This window comes from Pristiophorus japonicus, chromosome 13 (genome assembly GCF_044704955.1).
Source record: "Pristiophorus japonicus isolate sPriJap1 chromosome 13, sPriJap1.hap1, whole genome shotgun sequence".
Classification (NCBI taxonomy): domain Eukaryota; kingdom Metazoa; phylum Chordata; class Chondrichthyes; family Pristiophoridae; genus Pristiophorus; species Pristiophorus japonicus.
Window position 1 is genome coordinate 67,260,918 of NC_091989.1, and position 20,197 is coordinate 67,281,114.

Genomic DNA, 20,197 nt, shown 5'->3' on the forward strand with positions numbered 1-20,197 from the left:
GCTCCGAGCTCCCGCCTCCTCGACTGACTGCTCGACTCCCGCTGGCCTTTATAGGCCTCTCGCCGACCCCGGACTCGCGCTGCTCCGAGCTCCCGCCTCCTCGACTGACTGCTCGACTCCCGCTGGCCTTTATAGGCCTCTCGCCGACCCTGGACTCGCGCTGCTCCGAGCTCCCGCCTCCTCATTGGCTGTAAAGCACTTTGAGACATTTGGTAGTTGTGAATGACGCTATACAAATGCAAGTCTTTCATTCTTTCTTTCTTACTGTGCGTATATGTCACATTCCCTATACTAAAACACTAATTACACTTCCAAAGAATGTCACTGGCTGTAGTACACTCAGGACATCCTGATGTTGTGAAAGCCATTATATCATGTTCTTTCTTTTGCTAAATTCTATGTGCAAGTTACATTGCTATAATTGTAAGACGAGTCACTGATTTAAACCAAGGCGCCTTGAAGGAGTATTATCAGATGAGACGTTAAACCGAGGCCCACTTAAATGGATGTAAAAGAGCAGGGGAGTTCTCCCTGGTGTCCTGGCCAATACGTATCCCTGATCCAGCATCACCAAAAACAGATAATCTGGCTTTGCGACCGGGTGTGGTGATGACATCGACTCCCGCCATATTCGCCGGCTGTTTTGCAGCGGCTCTGCATGAGATCGTGACGCCATTGCCATGCACACTGCCCCGGTAGCGCCCCCAACACGAGATTGTCTTCCGCCCCCTGCAGCAGCGCCGGACGGAAACACCAACAGCTGCAGGAGGCATGCATCGGGCGGCCGGCCGCTTCGGGGGCGATGGTTAAAAGCGAGGGGCCCGAAGTAAGTATAAAAATAAATCTTACCTTTTTTCTTCCAGCTTTTTTCATGGGTTCCTGCCTGCGATCAATCAGCCCAATGCTCTGCTTGAGTGCTGGGCTGATCACGCGGGATCGCGGTTGCCGTCATGGTCCAGGTAAGTTGTTTTTATTTTGCAGAGCCTGCAGCAATGGCCTTTCCCTTTAAGGGAGGGAAGGGGCCTTGCAAAGCGGCAGTGCTGCATGGCCCAGTGTGCAAAGCTGCTCAACTCACCACCCCGCCTGCTGCCAATCGCACTCCAAGAAGGAAGTGGACGCTTGATTTAGTGCTCCACGTTCTTGATGGTTTTTTTTTAAAGTTTGAAATCATTAGCATAAAAACCCTATGGCACTATTTTTAGAAGAAGAGCAAGGGGGTTATCCCTGGCACCTGGCCAATATTTATCTCTTAATCAAAACAGATTATCTGGTCATTATCGCATTGCTGTTTGTGCGACCTTACTATATGCATATGTCACATTTCCCACATTACAACACTAATTACACTTCAAACGTATGTCATAAGAGCATAAGAACATAAGAAATAGGAACAGGAGTAGGCCATACGGCCCCTCGAGCCTGTTCCACCATTCAATAAGATCATGGCTGATCTGATCATAGATTCAGCTCCACTTCCCCACCCACTCCCCATAACCCCTTATCCCCTTAACGTTTAAGAAACTGTCTATTTCTGTCTTAAATTTATTCAATGTCCCAGCTTCCACAGCTCTCTGAGGCAGCGAATTCCACAGATTTACAACCCTCTAAGAGAAGAAATTTCTCCTCATCTCTGTTTTAAATGGGCAGCCCCTTATTCTAGGATTATTTTCTCTAGTTCTAGTCTCTCCCATCAGTGGAAACATCCTCTCTGCATCCACCTTGTCAAGCCCCCACATAATCTTATACGTTTCGATAAGATCACCTCTCATTCTTCTAAATTCCAATGAGTAGAGACCCAACCTACACAACCTTTCCTCATAAGTCAACCCCTCATCCCCGGAATCAACCTAGTGAACCTTCTCTGAACTGCCTCCAAAGCAAAGTATATCCTTTCGTAAATATGGAAACTGTTATGTATTTAACCCCTTGCAACTTGCATCACACTACCATCAGAGGGCCAACCTGTTGGAGTACCAAGGGATCACAGCATATATAAGCAGGCCACCCACGAGGTACCTGCACTCTGAAGTCTTATTAAAGGAGCTAAGGTCACACTTGCTCTTCGTTCACAGTACTCGGTTTCATGCTTTATTATGAATGCATCAATTGCCGAAGAGGTAACGAACAACCGTGCGAAAATGCAAAGAACAGTTGGTATCCTGGAGAAGTTCTCAGAAGGGGACGATTGGGAGGCCTTCGTGGATAGACTCGACCAATACTTTGTGGCCAACGAGCTGGAAGGGGATGGGAATGCTGCCAAATGAAGGGCGATCCTTCTTACTGTCTGGGGCAACAACCTATGGCCTCATGACGAATCTTCTAGCTCTAGTAAAACCAACAGCTAAATCCTATGAAGAATTGTGTACGCTGGTCCAGGAGCATCTAAATCCTAAGGAAAGTGTTTTGATGGCGAGATATCGGTTCTACATGTGTCAACGGTCGGAGGGCCAGGAAATGGCGAGCTATGTCGCCAAACTAAGGTGCCTCGCAGGACATTGCGAATTTGAGGGATTCCTAGAACAAATGCTTAGAGACTTTTTTGTACTGGGCATTGGCCATGAGGTAATCCTTCGCAAACTGTTGACTGTTGAAACTCCGAATCTAAGCAAAGCCATAAAGATAGCCCAGGCATTTATGTCCAACAGTGACAGCACCAAACAGATTTTGCAGAGTAAAGAAGTTTCAGCCAGTACTGTGCACAAAGTAACGTCGTTTTCGAGCAGGAATATACATGGCAGAATGTACACGTCGGCTGCTGCTGCACGACCTCAGATGACCCAGAGTTCGCCATCAATCGTTAATGCGAGGCAATTAACACCTTGTTGGCGTTGTGGAAGTGATCATCGGCCCATCAATGTCGCTTCAAGCACTATGCGTGCAACGGCTGCAGAACAGTGGGAGACCTCCAGCGAATGTACAGACGAGCTGCAAACCATGCAAACCACCACGTTGCAGAGGTAGATCGATCCACTGTGGATCAGGCTGAATTGGAGACTCATACCAAGGAGGCAGAAGTGTACGGGGTACACACATTCACCACGAAATGTCCACCAATAATGTTGAAAGTTAAACTGAACGGAAATCCAGTATCTATGGAACTGCACACAGGTGCGAGTCAGTCCATAATGAGTAAAAAGGCCTTCAACAGGCTGTGGTGCAACAAGGCACACAGGCCTAAGCTCAACCCCATTCACACCAAACTAAGGACTTACACCAAGGAACTAATCTCTGTAATTGGCAGTGCAGAAGTCAAAGTCTCCTATGATGGAGCAGTACACGAACTCCCGCTGTGGATCGTGCCAGGGGATGGCCCACATTGTTTGGCAGAAGCTGGCTGGGAAAAATCCGCTGGAACTGGGACGACATCCGAGCACTTTCATCCGTCGACGACACCTCATGTGCCCAGGTTCTGAGCAGGTTTCTATCGTTGATCAAGCCAGGCATTGGAAGCTTCTCGGGGGCGAAAGTGCAGATCCATTTGGTTCCCGGTACACGACCCATCCACCACAAGGCACGGGCAGTACCATATATGATGCGTGAGAAAGTGGAAATTGAGCTGGACAGGCTGCAGTGAGAAGGCATCATCGCGCCGGTGGAATTCAACGAGTGGGCCAGTCCGATTGTCTCGGTACTTAAAGAAGACGGCACGGTCAGAATTTGTGAGGACTATAAAGTAACAATTAACCGTTTCTCACTGCAGGACCAGTACATGCTACCCAAGGCAGACGACCTATTTGCGACCTTGGCTGGAGGGAAGACGTTCACCAAGTTGGACCTGACCTCGGCCTACATGACGCAAGAGCTGGAGGATTCTTCGAAAGGCCTCACCTGCATCAACACGCACAAAGATCTGTTCATCTATAACATATACCCGTTCGGGATTCGGTCGGCCGTGGCAATCTTCCAAGAGAACACGGAGAGCCTGCTAAAGTCGGTTCCTTGCACCGTGGTTTTCCAGGACGACATACTGGTTACAGGTCAGGACACCATTGAGCACTTGAAGAATCTGGAAGAGGTTCTTAGCCGGTTGGATCGCGTGAGACTCAGGTTGAAATGCTAGAAGTGTGTTCTCCTGCTGCCGGAGGTCGAGTTCTTGGGAAGAAGAATCGCAGCAGACAGCATCAGATCGACCGACGCTAAGACGGAGGCCATCAAGAATGTGCCGAGACCACAGAACATGATGGAGCTGCAGTCATTCCTGGGACTCCTTAACTATTTTGGTAATTTCCTACCTGGGTTAAGCACCCTGCTAGAACCCCTACATGTACTACTGCCCAAGGGAGACGACTGGATATGGGGGAATTCACAAGAGGCTGCCTTTGAGAAAGTCAGAAATCTGTTGTGTTCAAACAAACTGCTTGTCCTGAATAACCCTTGTAAACGATTAGTGCTAGCTTGCGATGCGTCATCATACGGGGTCGGGTGTGTGTTACAACAGGCTAACGAATTGGGGATTATGCGTCCAGGAGTTTGTCCAAGGCTGAAAGGGCCTACAGCATGATTGAAAAAGAGGCTTTGGCATGCGTTTACGGGGTGAAAAAAATGCACCAGTACTTGTTTGGCCTCAAGTTTGAGCTTGAAGCTGACTACAAGCTGCTCATATCGCTGTTCTCTGAGAGCAAAGGGATTAACACCAATGCCTCTGCCCACATCTAAAGATGGGTGCTCACGCTGTCGACATATGTAATCCGCCACAGACCGGGCACAGAGAACTGCACTGATGCTCTCAGTCGGCTACCATTGCCCACCACTGGGGTGGAAATGGCACAGCCTGCGGACTTGCTCATGGTAATGGATGCATTCGAAAACGAAAAGTCACACGTTACGGCCTGCCAGATCAGGACTTGGACCAGCCAGGATCCTTTACTGTCCTTGATAAAAAAACTGTGTCCTCCATGGAAGCTGGTCCACTGTCCCAGTGGAGATGCAGGAGGCAATTAAGCCGTTCCACAGACGCAAAGACGAAATGTCCCTGCAGGCGGACTGTCTGTTGTGGGGTAATCGCGTGGTCTTGCCCAAGAAAGGCAGAGATACATTCATTTATGAACTGCACAGCACCCACCCAGGCATTGTAATGATGAAAGCCATAGCCAGATCCCGTGTGTGGTGGCCCGGCATCGACTCAGATTTAGAGTCATGCGTGCGCCAGTGCAACACTTGCTCTCAGCTGAGCAATGCACCCAGAGAGGCACCGCTAAGTTTGTGGTCGTGGCCCTCCAAACCGTGGTCGAGGATCCACATGGACTATGTGGGCCCATTTCTAGGCAAAGTGTTCTTGGTTGTCGTGGATGCTTACTCAAAATGTATTGAATGTGCAATAATGTCTGTAAGCACATCCACAGCCACCATTGAGACTACGAGCCATGTTTGTCATGCACGGCCTGCCTGATGTCCTAGTCAGCAACAATGGGCCATGTTTCAACAGTGCTGAATTCAAGGAATTCATCACCCACAATGGGATCAAGCACATCACATCTGCCCTGTTCAAGCCCGCATCCAACGGCCAGGCAGAACGGGCAGTTCAGACCATCAAGCAAAGCTTGAAACGTGTGTCGGAAGGCTCCCTGCAGACCCGACTGTCCCGAGTGTGCTCTGCTACCGCACCAGATCCCACTCACTCACCAGGGTTCTCCTAGCCGAGCTGCTTATGAAAAGGGTGCTCAAAACAAGGCTTTCTCTTGTCCACCTGATCTCCATGATCATGTGGAGGGCAGGCAGCATCAACAAAGTGTGTACCATGACCGTGCAAATTTGTCACGTGATATTGAGGTCAATGACCCTGTGCTTGTACTCAATTATGGACATGGTCCCAAATGGCTCGCTGGCACGGTCATAGCCAAAGAGGGGAGTAGGGTGTTTCAGGTCAAATTGGCCAATGGACTAACGTGCAGAAAACATTTGGACCAAATCAAATTGCGGTTCACCAACAACTACGAACAACCCGAAGAAGACACCACCAACTTCGACCCTCCAACACACACACATGTGGCAACTGACATCATGGTTGACCACGAAGCTGAACTCACCATCCCCAGCAGCCCGGCAAGGCCGGCTGCCCAACAGCCCAGTGAAGAACCAACCAACTCACCCACACCCGCATTTGTACCGAGACGATCGACAAGGGAGCGAAAAGCCCCAGATTGTCTCACCTTGTAAATAAGTGTACTATTAACTTTAGGAGGGAGTGATGTTATGTATTTAACCCCTTGCAACCTGTATCACACTACCACCAGAGGGCTTACCTATTGGAGTCCCAAGGAATCCCAGCATCCCTTGGGAGCATGGTATATAAGCAGGCCACCCACGAGGCACCTGCACTCTGGAGTCTTATTAAAGGAACTAAGGTCACACTTGCTCATTGTTCACAGTACTCAGTTTCACCTTTTATTATGAACGCATCAGAAACCATATTTACTTGGCTGTAAAGCAGTTTAGGACATCCTGACGTTGTGAAAGCCATTATTTCCCGTTCTTTCTTTCGCTAAATTCCAAGTGCAAGTTACATTGTTATAATTATAAGGCGAGTCACTGATTTAAAGTTGTTCCTCTAGATAAAAAATTAGCCCGACTAATTCTTTATGATGCTATAATGATGTGGCTCAGCAGGCAGCATTCTTGCCTCTGAATCAGAAGGTTGTGGGTTCAAGTCCCACTCCGGGGACTTGAGTACAAAGTCTAGGCTGACACTCCGGTGCAGTGCTGATGGAGTGCCACACTCCCTGAGGTGCCTTCTTTCAACAACAACAACAACTTGTATTTAAATGGCACATTTAATGGAGTGAAACGGCCCAAGGTACTTCACAGGAGTATTATGAGAGGGAACGTTAAACCGAGGCCCACTCAAATGGATGTAAAATAGCAGCGGAGTTCTCCCCAGTGTCCTGGCCAATACATATCCCTGAACCAACATCACCAAAAGCAGATAATCTGGTCATTATCGCATTGCTGTTTGTGGGAGCTTGCTGTGCGCAGATTGGCTGCCATGATTTCCACATTACAACAGTGACTGCACTTCAAAAGTTGTAATGTGCTTTTGGACATTGTGAGGTCATGAAAGGTGCTATAAAAGGCAAGTTCTTTCTTTCTTTCGAGAGTGAAACGGGCTACAACATCTGGCACTGTAAGCACGTATGGAAGAAAGTTTCCCCCTGATTGTATCATAGACATGTGGCCAGGACATCAGTGAAATGCTCTTGCGGAAGTGTATTATAAGCAGCTGCTAACCTCTACGTGAGGTGTGTATACATTTTCAGTTCAGGTTTGCAAATCTAATCTTGCTGTCCTTTAGCTTTGTTATCACCATCTAAAATAAAAGGCTGTTTAATGCGACATTGGCTGTACGTTTGGGAGAAATCCCAATGGATGGCTCTGTACTTGGGGGCACTTTCCCAGCACCACTAAGGATCTGAGGAGGCATCAAATATTTAAAGGAGCATTTCACTGATGTCCTGGCCACATGTCTATGATACAGCCAGGGTGAAACTTTCTTCCATACGTGGTTAGGGGTTAGGGTTAGGGTTAGGATTAGGGATCGATCCAAGTCAGCATGGATTAATGAAAGGGAAATCATTCTTGACAAATCTTCTACAATTTTTTGAGGATGTAACTGCTAGAGTGGACAAGGGAGAACCAGTGGATGTGGTGTATTTGGACTTTCAAAAAGCTTTTCACAAGGTCCCACAAGAGATTGGTGTGCAAAATTAAAGCACATGGTATTGGGGGTAATGTACTGACGTGGATAGAGAACTGGTTGGCAGACAGGAAGCAGAGAGTCGGGATAAACGGCTCCTTTTCAGAATGGCAGGCAGTGACTAGTGGGGTGCCGCAGGGCTCAGTGCTGGGACCCCAGCTATTTACAATATACATTAATGATTTAGATGAAGGAATTGAGTGTAATATCTCCAAGTTTGCAGATGACACTAAGCTGGGTGGCGGTGTGAGCTGTGAGGAGGACGCTAAGAGGCTGCAGGGTGACTTGGACAAGTTAGGTGAGTGGGCAAACACATGGCAGATGCAGTATAATGTGGATAAATGTGAGCTTATCCACTTTGATGGCAAAAACACGAAGGAAGAATATTATCTGAATGGCGGCAAATTAGGAAAAGGGAAGGGGCAACGAGGCCTGGGTGTCATGGTATATCAGTCATTGAAAGTTGGCATGCAGGTACAGCAGGCGGTGAAGAAGGCAAATGGTATGTTGGCCTTCATAGCTAGGGGATTTGGGTATAGGAGCAGGGAGGTCTTATTTTAGTTGTACAGGGCCTTAGTGAAGCCTCACCTGGAATATTATGTTCAGTTTTGGTCTCCTAATCTGAGGAAGGACGTTCTTGCTATTGAGGGACTGCAGCGAAGGTTCACCAGACTGATTCCCGGGATGGCTGGACTGACATATGAGGAGAGACTGGATCGACTGGGCCTGTTTTCACTGGAGTTTAGAAGGATGAGAGGGGATCTCATAGAAACATATAAAATTCTGACAGGACTGGACAGGTTAGATGCAGGAAGAATGTTCCCGATGTTGGGGAAGTCCAGAACCAGGGGACATAGTCTAAGGATAAGGGGGTAAGCCATTTAGGACTGAGATGAGGAGAAACTTCTTCATGCTGAGAGCTGTTAACCTGTGGAATTCCCTGCCGCAGAGAGTTGTTGATGCCAGTTCTTTGGATATATTCAAGAGGGAGTTAGATATGGCCCTTACGGCTAAAGGGATCAAGATGTATGGAGAGAAAACAGAAAAGGGGTACTGAGGTCATCTTATTGAATGGTAATGCAGGCTCGCAGGGCCGAATGGCCTACTCCTGCACCTATTTTCTATGTATCTATGTTTCTATGTTTCTATGTTTCTGTGTTGATCCCGCTACCATATCAAGTTCACGGGCTAGATTTTCCATTATTGTTGCATGCATAACGCCCACTTAACGTCCATTTTAATGATGAAATGAGATGTAACGCCCAGATATCGCCCATTTAGCCACAAAATTGAAACTGACGCCCATTTACGGACACATATCGCCGAGCGTTACTTTCGGCATGTACGTAATTCCGGGAAAAAAATAATACCGCCCGCCCACTTTTTGGGGGTGGAATCATCAGAATGGGCGAAACCAATGGCCATAATATCACCCAGCGTTACTTTCGACACGTAATTAACGCTGATATTCAATAATACTGACTGCCCACCTGTTTTTGTCGTAAAGATCACATTTGCTGAAACTAGCACGCAGTATATCGCCCAGCATCACTGTTGTAAGGGGGTGGTCTCTCTGAGGGGGTCAGGTTCCCTTCTGACTAACTTGAGCAATTCGAATCGCTCCCACTTCCTTGGGTTCTGTACTCTGGATTTATTTGGGGGGTGTGACAAAAGTGCAAAGGCCACTGGTTTGATGCAAAAGAACTTTGGTTTTATTACAGTCAAGGTAATACAAGCTTATTACTCTAGTAAGAAAATACAAGACCAAACTTACAATCACTCTAATAAAGGACACTACAAGGAAAGGTACAAGGTCAAAACTTATAATCACTCTAATAAAGAACCATACACTACATTTTCAAAGGGGGTTGCAGTAAAATTATACCTCCCACCTCCGAATACCTAATTCTAGCTAGATTGGACTCCAGGGCATGCAGGGACTATGCTTACCAATCCTTTTGACAGTTGACGGTAGATCGCGGTTATTTTTCCGTTGATACCACGTTGACTGTGGTCGGTCGCTGCTGCGACGGTGATGTTCTTCCTTGCTTCAGGACTTCGAGGCTGGAGAAGTTAGTTTACAACTGTCGCGTTGGTTTCTCTCCTTGTCTTGATGACACAGCGTAGTGTGGTGCTAGTCTATCAGTCAAAGTGTCATCTGAGGTAGCAGCAGCCTTGTAGCTACCTAGCAACCTAACCTCTGTTGAAAACAGGGGCCAGTTATACGATTTCAGTGTTTCTAATCTTGGCGCCAAATCTGTTCAAAATCCTTTGTATAATTTTGGCGGGCTTGGTTCTTCTTTTTAATATTTTAGCGGGCTCGTTAAAAGTTGATATATTTTGGGTGAGTTGATGTTCGAAAAACTGTTTCCTGATGGAACTATTAATTTGGTGATTGCAATGTCCTTTTGTGCTTAGTCTTTTGCATACAGGCTGGATTGGGCCTCTGTGATGTATATGCTGAAATGGTTGTCCAGACCCATGTTGATGGGTAGCTACCTCTGGGTGATTTTGTGATGTAAATGTTTCTTATGGGGGAAGGATTTTCAAACATTCATTCTTCCAGACAGGTTAACTTAGTCCTCACACCCAGGTAGCTTCACTTAATTAGACTGTCTCCTGCTAGTACTTTGGGCTCACCCACAGCCTTGAGTTTGTCTTTTAAAATCCAAAATTCTATTAAAGTTCGTAGTTTCTTTCATAAGCACTTTAGAGTTCCAAACTTTTCGGTAGATAGCCCCAAATTAAATTTCCTTTCAAATGAGTCCAAACACAGGGGGGGTTTCTTGTGAATTTTGCACCTGTTTCAGTCCCCCCTGTTGACACTCCACACTCTTGAGTGTCAAACAAGGTAAGCAAAATTCCTGCTCCAGAGAGCCAAACTTCCCTGCATTTATAATAGCTAAACATAACCCTGTATCCCCCATTGAAATGGAAAAGCAATTTATAGGCGAATATAGTCATTACAATTCGGTTATAGCATAGAGGGGGTATGATGTCCCTCTTTTACTCGGTTTTCACGGTAAAATAACAGTACATGGCCAAACACAGTTCTAAGTAAAACAAGTAAAATCACATAGTCAAACACATTTTAAGTTCAGTACATAGTCAAAACATTTCAAGTAACACTCCCACAATACTCGAGATTTTGCGGTTTACAGCAGGTAAAATTAAACACAAATTAAACATGGTAGTATGGTGTCATCCCTCCCTGCACGATTCCCAAGTTCGGCCAAGGAGCGTATAGCATCCCTTGGTGCCTAACCTGACGGCCTCTGCATTTCACTCGGCAAGTGAGACACCATAAGTAAAGTATAATCGCGAGTTGACAAACAACTAAGGTGTGGAAAGCTATTCGGATCCAGACTGGGACTTCTATATTTCTGAAAAGGTCTCACCAAGGCGGAATGGTGATCTCGAGAATCTTTTTCCCTATCTCAATTGTTTTCTGTTCTAGAGTGTAGAAATGGTTTTGTGAGATAATTACAGCTTTTAGGAGAGTGGTAAGATGTTTGGGTAGAGGGGGAATTGCATACCCAAAATGTACAACATAACCTGCAGGTTTGTAATGTTTTCCTTCAGAGTGAGGTGGACAGTGGAGGGTTCAGGAATGGGGACAATCCGTTCCTGGGCCACTTGAACTGATGCCTCAGGTTTGAAGCAAAAACTGCTGTCACTCACCGGACATCAGAAGTGTCCATGTTGGTAGTGGGTTGCACTGGTGGTGACACAATATGCTCCACCCCCTATGTATGTTACCTGTAGAGGGACATGGGCTTGTGCCATTACCTCCATGGTGTAGTTAATAGGCTGTGCACCAGCAGCTTTAAACCCACACTGTGACTTAGAATAGGCACTCAATACTGGGGACACAGTATTACGTGTGCACCCCGGCTCCGGCACCCGGAGAGGTCAGTACCCGTTACAGCGTGCTCCCACTTTATGACATAGGGTGGGACTGCTGCGAAACGAATGTGTGCATCTCCCTTGTCATGTATGTAACCACCTTCATGTAACTGTAACCTTCATAACAACACTGCATACTGTATACACCTAAGAAATGCATACCTTGACCAGAGGGGGTGAACTTGTGGGAGACACTCCTCACCTGGTCATCCTGGTATATAAAGGGAGCTCCCATGTAGGGTCATCACTTCTTGGTCCTGTGAATAAAGGTACAGGTCACAGAGTGACCTTGTCTGCAGAATGTGCCTCGTGTGAATTTATAGTAGTGTGTAAGGACATTACATCCCTGAATAACTCCAATGTTCTCCACCCGGTATACCGGTGCAGGTCGGGCTGTCCCACCCATGACCGGCATCCTTAGTACGATTCCCATAATGGTGTGGTTAGATTTCCCACAGTCCACTGGGAGAGAGTAGGCTTCAGAGGCTAGGCGGAGCTGGCACGGGCTTAGTGAATTGCTGTACGGGTGGAGGGCTGCGAGGTGCTTGTTCCTGATCCAAGAGGAGACTACCCCTTGTCTTAAATCTTCCAGGTTGTTGCGGCCCTCGCCCAACAACCATGCCCCATACAGTACGCACACCTCGTTCTGTGCAGCCTGGTCAGAAGCGTTTCTATCCTCCTGTATAAGTGCATTCACTGTCTGTGCCTGTTTTTCCAGCTCAGCCACTATTTCTTTTAAATGGACAGTCATAGCAGAGGAGGACAAAGGGTTTGATTAGGGCAGGGAAAATGGAGTATGAGAAGAAGCTTGCAGGGAACATTAAGACGGATTGCAAAAGTTTCTATAGATATGTAAAGAGAAAAAGGTTAGTAAAGACAAACGTAGGTCCCCTGCAGTCAGAATCAGGGGAAGTCATAACGGGGAACAAAGAAATGGCGGACCAATTGAACAAGTACTTTGGTTCGGTATTCACGAAGGAGGACACGAACAACCTTCCGGTTATAAAAGGGGTCGGGGGGTCTAGTAAGGAGGAGGAACTGAGGGAAATCCTTATTAGCCGGGAAATTGTGTTGGGGAAATTGATGGGATTGAAGGCCGATAAATCCCCAGGGCCTGATGGACTGCATCCCAGAGTACTTAAGGAGGTGGCCTTGGAAATAGTGGATGCGTTGACAGTCATTTTCCAACATTCCATTGACTCTGGATCAGTTCCTATCGAGTGGAGGGTAGCCAATGTAACCCCACTTTTTAAAAAAGGAGGGAGAGAGAAAACAGGGAATTATAGACCGGTCAGCCTGACATCGGTAGTGGGTAAAATGATGGAATCAATTATTAAGGATGTCATAGCAGTGCATTTGGAAAGAGGTGACATGATAGGTCCAAGTCAGCATGGATTTGTGAAAGGGAAATCATGCTTGACAAATCTTCTGGAATTTTTTGAGGATGTTTCCAGTAGAGTGGATAAGGGAGAACCAGTTGATGTGGTATATTTGGACTTTCAGAAGGCGTTCGACAAGGTCCCACACAAGAGATTGATGTGCAAAGTTAGAGCACATGGGATTGGGGGTAGTGTACTGACATGGATTGAGAACTGGTTATCAGACAGGAAGCAAAGAGTAGGAGTAAATGGGTACTTTTCAGAATGGCAGGCAGTGACTAGTGGGGTACCGCAAGGTTCTGTGCTGGGGCCCCAGCTGTTTACACTGTACATTAATGATTTAGATGAGGGGATTAAATGTAGTATCTCCAAATTTGCGGATGACACCAAGTTGGGTGGCAGTGTGAGCTGCGAGGAGGATGCTGTGAGGCTGCAGAGCGACTTGGATAGGTTAGGTGAGTGGGCAAATGCATGGCAGATGAAGTATAATGTGGATAAATGTGAGGTTATCCACTTTGGTGGTAAAAACAGAGAGACAGACTATTATCTGAATGGTGACAGATTAGGAAAAGGGGAGGTGCAAAGAGACCTGGGTGTCATGGTACATCAGTCATTGAAGGTTGGCATGCAGGTGCAGCAGGCGGTTAAGAAAGCAAATGGCATGTTGGCCTTCATAGCAAGGGGATTTGAGTACAGGGGCAGGGAGGTGTTGCTACAGTTGTACAGGGCATTGGTGAGGCCACACCTGGAGTATTGTGTACAGTTTTGGTCTCCTAACCTGAGGAAGGACATTCTTGCTATTGAGGGAGTGCAGCGAAGGTTCACCAGACTGATTCCCGGGATGGCGGGACTGACCTATCAAGAAAGACTGGATCAACTGGGCTTGTATTCACTGGAGTTCAGAAGAATGAGAGGGGACCTCATAGAAACATTTAAAATTCTGACGGGGTTAGACAGGTTAGATGCAGGAAGAATGTTCCCAATGTTGGGGAAGTCCAGAACCAGAGGTCACAGTCTAAGGATAAGGGGTAAGCCATTTAGGACCGAGATGCGGAGGAACTTCTTCACCCAGAGAGTGGTGAACCTGTGGAATTCTCTACCACAGAAAGTTGTTGAGGTCAATTCACTAAATATATTCAAAAAGGAGTTAGATGAGGTCCTTACTACTAGGGGGATCAAGGGGTATGGCGAGAAAGCAGGAATGGGGTACTGAAGTTGAATGTTCAGCCATGAACTCATTGAATGGCGGTGCAGGCTAGAAGGGCTACTCCTGCACCTATTTTCTATGTTTCTATGTTTCTATGTCATTGTGTAGTTCAGAACCTACTACGGTATTCTCTTGTTTCAGGATTTTTTTCAATTGGGTCTTTAAACCGTTTATCTGGGTTTGTAGATCTATGTCATCTAGGCTATTTATTACAAATGATGCTGTATTGTCGGTAGCGAAAACGTCGTTTATGATTCCCCTTCTAGGTCTCCCTGAGCCCATGGTGTCCCTAGCGTTTAGGGTGTATAGGTCTGCTTTGTCTACATTTCCAAAGTTTAACTCATAAAATTTCTTGAACATGTCTCTAAGTAGGGCCTGGTATAGCAGCTCTATTTCCTTCGGACATCATGCAGGTAGGTGTACCTCGGTAAGGTTTAATATTACTGAAGCTGCTGCATAATGTACCCCCTGATATAACACCTTTTCGGTCGGTACCAATATTAATCCGGTCCCAGGTCCCTTGGTGGTGGTAGGACACCTTTCTATTACTGTGCGTATTGGCGGGGTTGTGGGCAGGGGTTTCTTAATGTGTGCTCTTAGCTCAGTGGCGTTAATTGGGAGTGGGGAGTGTGGGACCGTGCACCCGTGTAGGCTAGAATCCCGCCCCATCCCTTCACCTTCATCTTGCCATTGCCTGGCAAAGGCGATCGAAATGCCAGCGGGACAAATACTCTCTGATCCCCACATGCAAACATAAATTCCTTGTTCGGCTTCCCACCATTTGTCCCAACACACTGTTACTCCTCCCCGTGTCCCCGTGATGGTATGTATCATTACCGAGTCTTTCCCAGTCCGATTCCTGGTCCCATGCGCTCTTGCTAAGTTTTCTGAGCCACCACCATCTTCCCAGAGGAATGTTCCCTTTGCAAGTCAAACATATACGTTTTCCCTCTGTAACGCTGACTCAGGCAGCGATGATCCGCATCCGGGGGCATGGAAGTGAAGCCTCCCCGTAGGTAAAACCTTCCTGGCTGGAGTAGTGGGTAGAGTTAGATCCCAGCCACCCTGGCCATCTTCCCTCGTGGGTGTAAACAGCGAGTTCTTCCACGTCTCAGGTGCCACCCCCGGCGGTTACGATCGGTGCTCTCCCTCCTGAGCACTCATAAATGAGGGATTCTTCCACGTCTCCTCGGTTGCCGCTGCTCATCCTTATCAGGGCAAGCAGGAACAGGATCCTTCTCATGCTGCTCCCTTTCCTGTAGGGGCACATGAAACAGATTGTCTAGCCCTGAGAAATTTCTCTAGCTGACAAAGGTGACCGAGTTCCAAATTGGGTTCATAGTCTTTAATCGACTGGCTGCCTTATTCAGTCCCTTGTGGACTGATGTCTGCTTTTAACTTTATCTCACAGCCGTTTTGCTTGCTATCTCACCGGTGCTTCCTTAACAGCCATACCGGTAGATTCTTCTTACTCCCCGGGATTACCCGGCCTGTGCCTCTTTTAACAGCTGCACAGGTAGATTCTTTTCCTTACCCCAGTTAACTAATACATACATTCTTATCATTACACAGATAATCTTACACTACTCTAAATTATTCACCAAACATATTTAAATTTATATTGCTAAACATCCTTAAATTCATATGGCACTATATATGTACATCTGCCACCCGTCTCCGGGTGGCCAGCTTAATTCCTGCCTTCTCTCTTTCTTCTTCTCCCGCTGGGTGTCCAGCGAGGTAGGTGATAGGTCGGTCTGCACCGCCTAACCCTAAGTACCCTGACCGGATGTGGGTTTGAGTCCCACACTGTCGGGGGAACATCCCCTCCGGTGCTGCAGCACACCGCTCCTTTGGGGGTGGCTGCTTGGTTCGTTTCTTGTCCTGGGGGTTCTGCCTGGTCGAGGGCTATGGGCTGGGGACTCTCACTTGGTGGCTGTTCCACCGCTATCTCTTCTGGGGGTCCCTTGTTTCCCGAGGCTACCAGCTGGGTGTCCCTGCTCGCGGACTGGTCTCTGGCCTTAGGTACCCTTTTGCGGTTGGTCCCTTTCCCGAGGCTGAACCATTTAAATTGGAGTGCTGGTGACCATGGTGTCTTTGGCCGTGGTGTGCGGGGAGTCCTTCTTAAGGCTCCGGCTGCTGGGGGTGCGTCCGAGTCCCAAATGATTGGGGGTACAGCTCCTCCAGTAACACAGTCCACCGCCCCTCTAGGTACAGTCTGTGGGTCTGCCACGTCCCCTGTGGGATTTCCACAGTCGGGGCCTGTTGGCTGGGGCTCCCTGTCTTTAGTACGGTTTACAGTTTTTGGCTGTCCCTTACATTTAGCTGCTGCCCCTGGGTTGAAAAGTTTGCACTGATTTATGTGGAACCACTTTGTTCGGCGGGGCAATTTTATGGCATAGACCATGGGGCTTGCCTTGTCGACAATATGGTACGGTCCCATGTACAGTACCTCAAAGACCCCTACTCTAGCACAGTTCCTCACCATAACCTGGTCCCCTATCTCCCACTCATGGTGTTTGCGGGGTTCTAGCAGCAGTCGGTTGCTCCGATGCTGTTTTCCCATGTTGTTAGCAGCCTACCAGTGAATCTGTTTAAGGTTTCAAATAGATTCCTGACAAAGCTGTCCTGGTTCGCTTCCCTAAGCTGACCTTCCATGAGTACCGGGGCTAATACATGGGTGGGGGTTCGCATGGCTCTGCCGGTCATGAGCTCGTACGGGGAGTACCCCGTGCTCTTTGACTGGCTGGCCCGGATTCCCATGAGGACTAGTGGTAAGATCTTTACCCACCCTTTGGGAGAGTCCCCTGTCTCTTTGCGTGGCCTTTCTTTCATAGTATGGTTTAAATGCTCCGCAGGCCCGGATGACTGTGGGTTGTGGGTGACATGCCATTTTCCTTTGATGCCAAATACCTTAAGGGTCTCCTGCATCATCTGTCCGGTGAAGTGACTCCCTTGGCCGCGTACACCAGGCAGCTAGCACACTTCCCTAACGTCTTCCCTGAGTCCTGGCCACCACCCTGCCTGTTCCACTCGTTGCCAAGTGGTCTCAGGTCCGGGGTGTCCTGCTCCTGGACCCTCGTGGGCCAGCTGGAAGAATTCTCTCCGGTGTTGTTGCGGCACTACCCATTGCTGCCCCCTGAACAGCATGCCTTCTTTAATGGCAATTGCTGCAGTGCCGTATGGGCCGTCTATCCTTTCCCCTTTAGCTAGCGTGTTCAGGACAGTTTTGAGGACGGGGTCTTGGGTCTGAACCATTTTTAGGTCCGGGTGCAAAGCCTTCCCTGCCGTCCCGATCCTGCACCTAACCGCTGCGATGGGTCCTGGGTTGTACGGATCCCAGAGCTTGCCCGTGCAGGCACCCTGCTTGGCTAACATGTCAGCCTGCTGGTTTCCCTCACTACGGGGTTCTGTGGTGGAATGTGTCTTCACCTTATGTATATAGATATTCCCTTCCTCCCCTACGGCTTTCATGATCTTTTCCAGTAGGGGCTTAATTGCCAGGGGTCTCCCGTCTGCGGATGTGTATCCGCGGCAGGACCAGATAGCCAGTTACTCCGTACACGAATTGCATGTGAACATACTGTCCGAGAAAATTGTGTATGGGGTAGGGAATTCTTTGGGGTGTGTGACTACATATACCACTGCAGACAGTTCAGCATGCTGGGCGCTCATAGTGCTAGGGAGATTAATCGCCAGGGCAATGCCTGCCTCGGGGTCATAAACTCCACAGCCTGTGAGTCGTTCACCCGCAGATACCGTGCTTGAACCGTCCACATAGATCTCTCGGCCTGTGGGGTGTAACCCAGCCCAAAAACCTATGTCAATTTCCCATACCCCTTCTATGGATCACCTCTGGGCTGTCCCTGGATAAATCATGTTGGCTGCAAGTCTTGGCTCGTAGACACCCTTTACCCTTAGGTCCATTTGAGAGAGGAGCAGGGTCCAGCGAGCAATGCGGGCACTCCTCACTGTCCCGTCCTTGATTCTCCCATCCAGGAGCATTTGGGTGGGCGTATGGTGGGTAAGGAGTGTGATAGGGGACCCCCCCTTTGAAGATCAGTGATCTTGTCACAGCTCAGTGAGTGGCTAGGAGGTGCCACTCACAGTTGGAGTATCCCTTCTCCAAGTCCGTGAGTATCCTGGAGGAGTAGACCACTGGTCTCAGCCGGCCCTGCCACTCTTGGAGCAGTACTGCACTCAGGCTGTCTCCATTGGCTGCTACCTCCAGGAAAAACTCTTTACCCCCATCTATGGCCCCTAAAGCTGGCGCGGTCTGCAGGTCTTTCTTGAGTTGGATAAGTGCTGCCTCGCAACCTTTGTCCCATTCCCACTCCACTCCTTTGTGTAGGAGTCGAAGCAGAGGAGCTGTGGTGGCTGCATAATCCTCAATGAAATCTCTGCAGTACCCGGTTAGCCCTAGAAAAGATCTCACTCCTGTCACTGTGTTGGGGGCGGGTAACTTCTGCACTGCTTCCCTTCTAGCTTTGTCAATGGCTCTTTCCCCTGCGCGCACAGCCAGTCCCAGGAATTTTACTTCCTTCAGGCCAATCTGTGCCTTCTTGGAGTTTAGTTTAAATCCTTCTTCTTTCAGCAGCTCCAGCAGTTCAGCCAGCAGTGGGCCATGCTCCTCCCCCTGATCGGTGACCAGGAGCAGGTCATCCACATACTGTACTAACTGCTGGGTCTGCTGAAACTCTTTAAACAGTTGGCCATACACTGATGGAAAATACTGGGGCTGTTGTGGAAGCCCTGAGGGAGACAGTTCCAAGTGTATTGCTGTCCTTTAAAGGTAAAAGCAAACTTGTATTGATCATCCCTTCTTAACGGTATGGACCAGAACCCTTTGGAAATATCCAGCACCGTGAAGGTGGTCGCAGAGGCTGGGATACTTCCAATGAGGTCGGTGACAGCAGCAACGGTGGGTGCACAGGCGGGGATGTTACGGTTGAGTACTCGATAGTCCACCGTGGATCTCTAGGAGTTGTCCAGTTTCTTAACTGGCCACAATGGCGAGTTCACATGGGTAGCTCTCTGCCTCCCTGGGGAAGTTGTACTGTTTCTGTGGTCGGGTCATGGGGTCCCATCTATGCTAACCTCGACCCCATTTATTCTCCCACAGTCGTGTTTGTGAGTGGCAAAAGCTGCAAGGTTTTCCCTCACATATTCTTGGTATTCTATCGGAGTGTTACTGACCAGTGATTCAAGGTCGTAACCCTCCTTTGGTTTCATGGTGCACACTGTCCCTTTTCCCTGTTTTCCCGGGATAACCATCACCTCACTATCCTGTCCCGTACAGACTGACCCCCAAAGACAGTGGTTTCTTAAATCCGCTAGGATCCCCTAGGGGTCAAGGATGAAGTCAGCCCCCAGGATCCCTCTCCCTTCCTGCTCCCACTTCATCAGGACACAAGTGAATGGAGAGCGGAACGGAGAATGAGCCAGTCTGTTCAGTGCCTGTGAAAGCCACCAAGTTGTAGGGGACCCCGTTACACAGAGGTGAGCTGGTGGGGTTAGCTGCATAGACAAGGGTGCCTGAGGCGCGGTGTCCAGCAGGTAAGTCCCTTTCGTAAATCCCTTTCACCTTTTCCACTTCCATCTGTACGGTCGGTCTCCCCAACGCATCATACTCGAGGGCACACAGGTGGACAGGCTGTGCCTGTCCTAGTCATGGTTTTGGTTGGGAGGGGGTAGATGGGATTTCGGTACCGCTGGCGGTGGCTACTTTCCCAGGGCCATCTAACATGGCTCGGAGCACAATTAAAAAGGTATCAAACGAGTGGGGAGGGACTGGCTTCTCGGTCTCGGCCTTTTTGGCCGGGGCTGGAGAACTCTTTCCTGCGCTATTCTTCCAAGGGTTTGTACAATCCTTTCTCCAGTGCCCACTCTTTCCGCACCCAAAGCAGGTACGTTTTGTATCGGAGGGGTTACCCCCCCCTTGTGGCCCCATTTCCTCTTGTCTTGGTTAGGTCGGATTTCCTGAACCCTTCCCTTTTGTGGGTGCTCTTCTGTTCT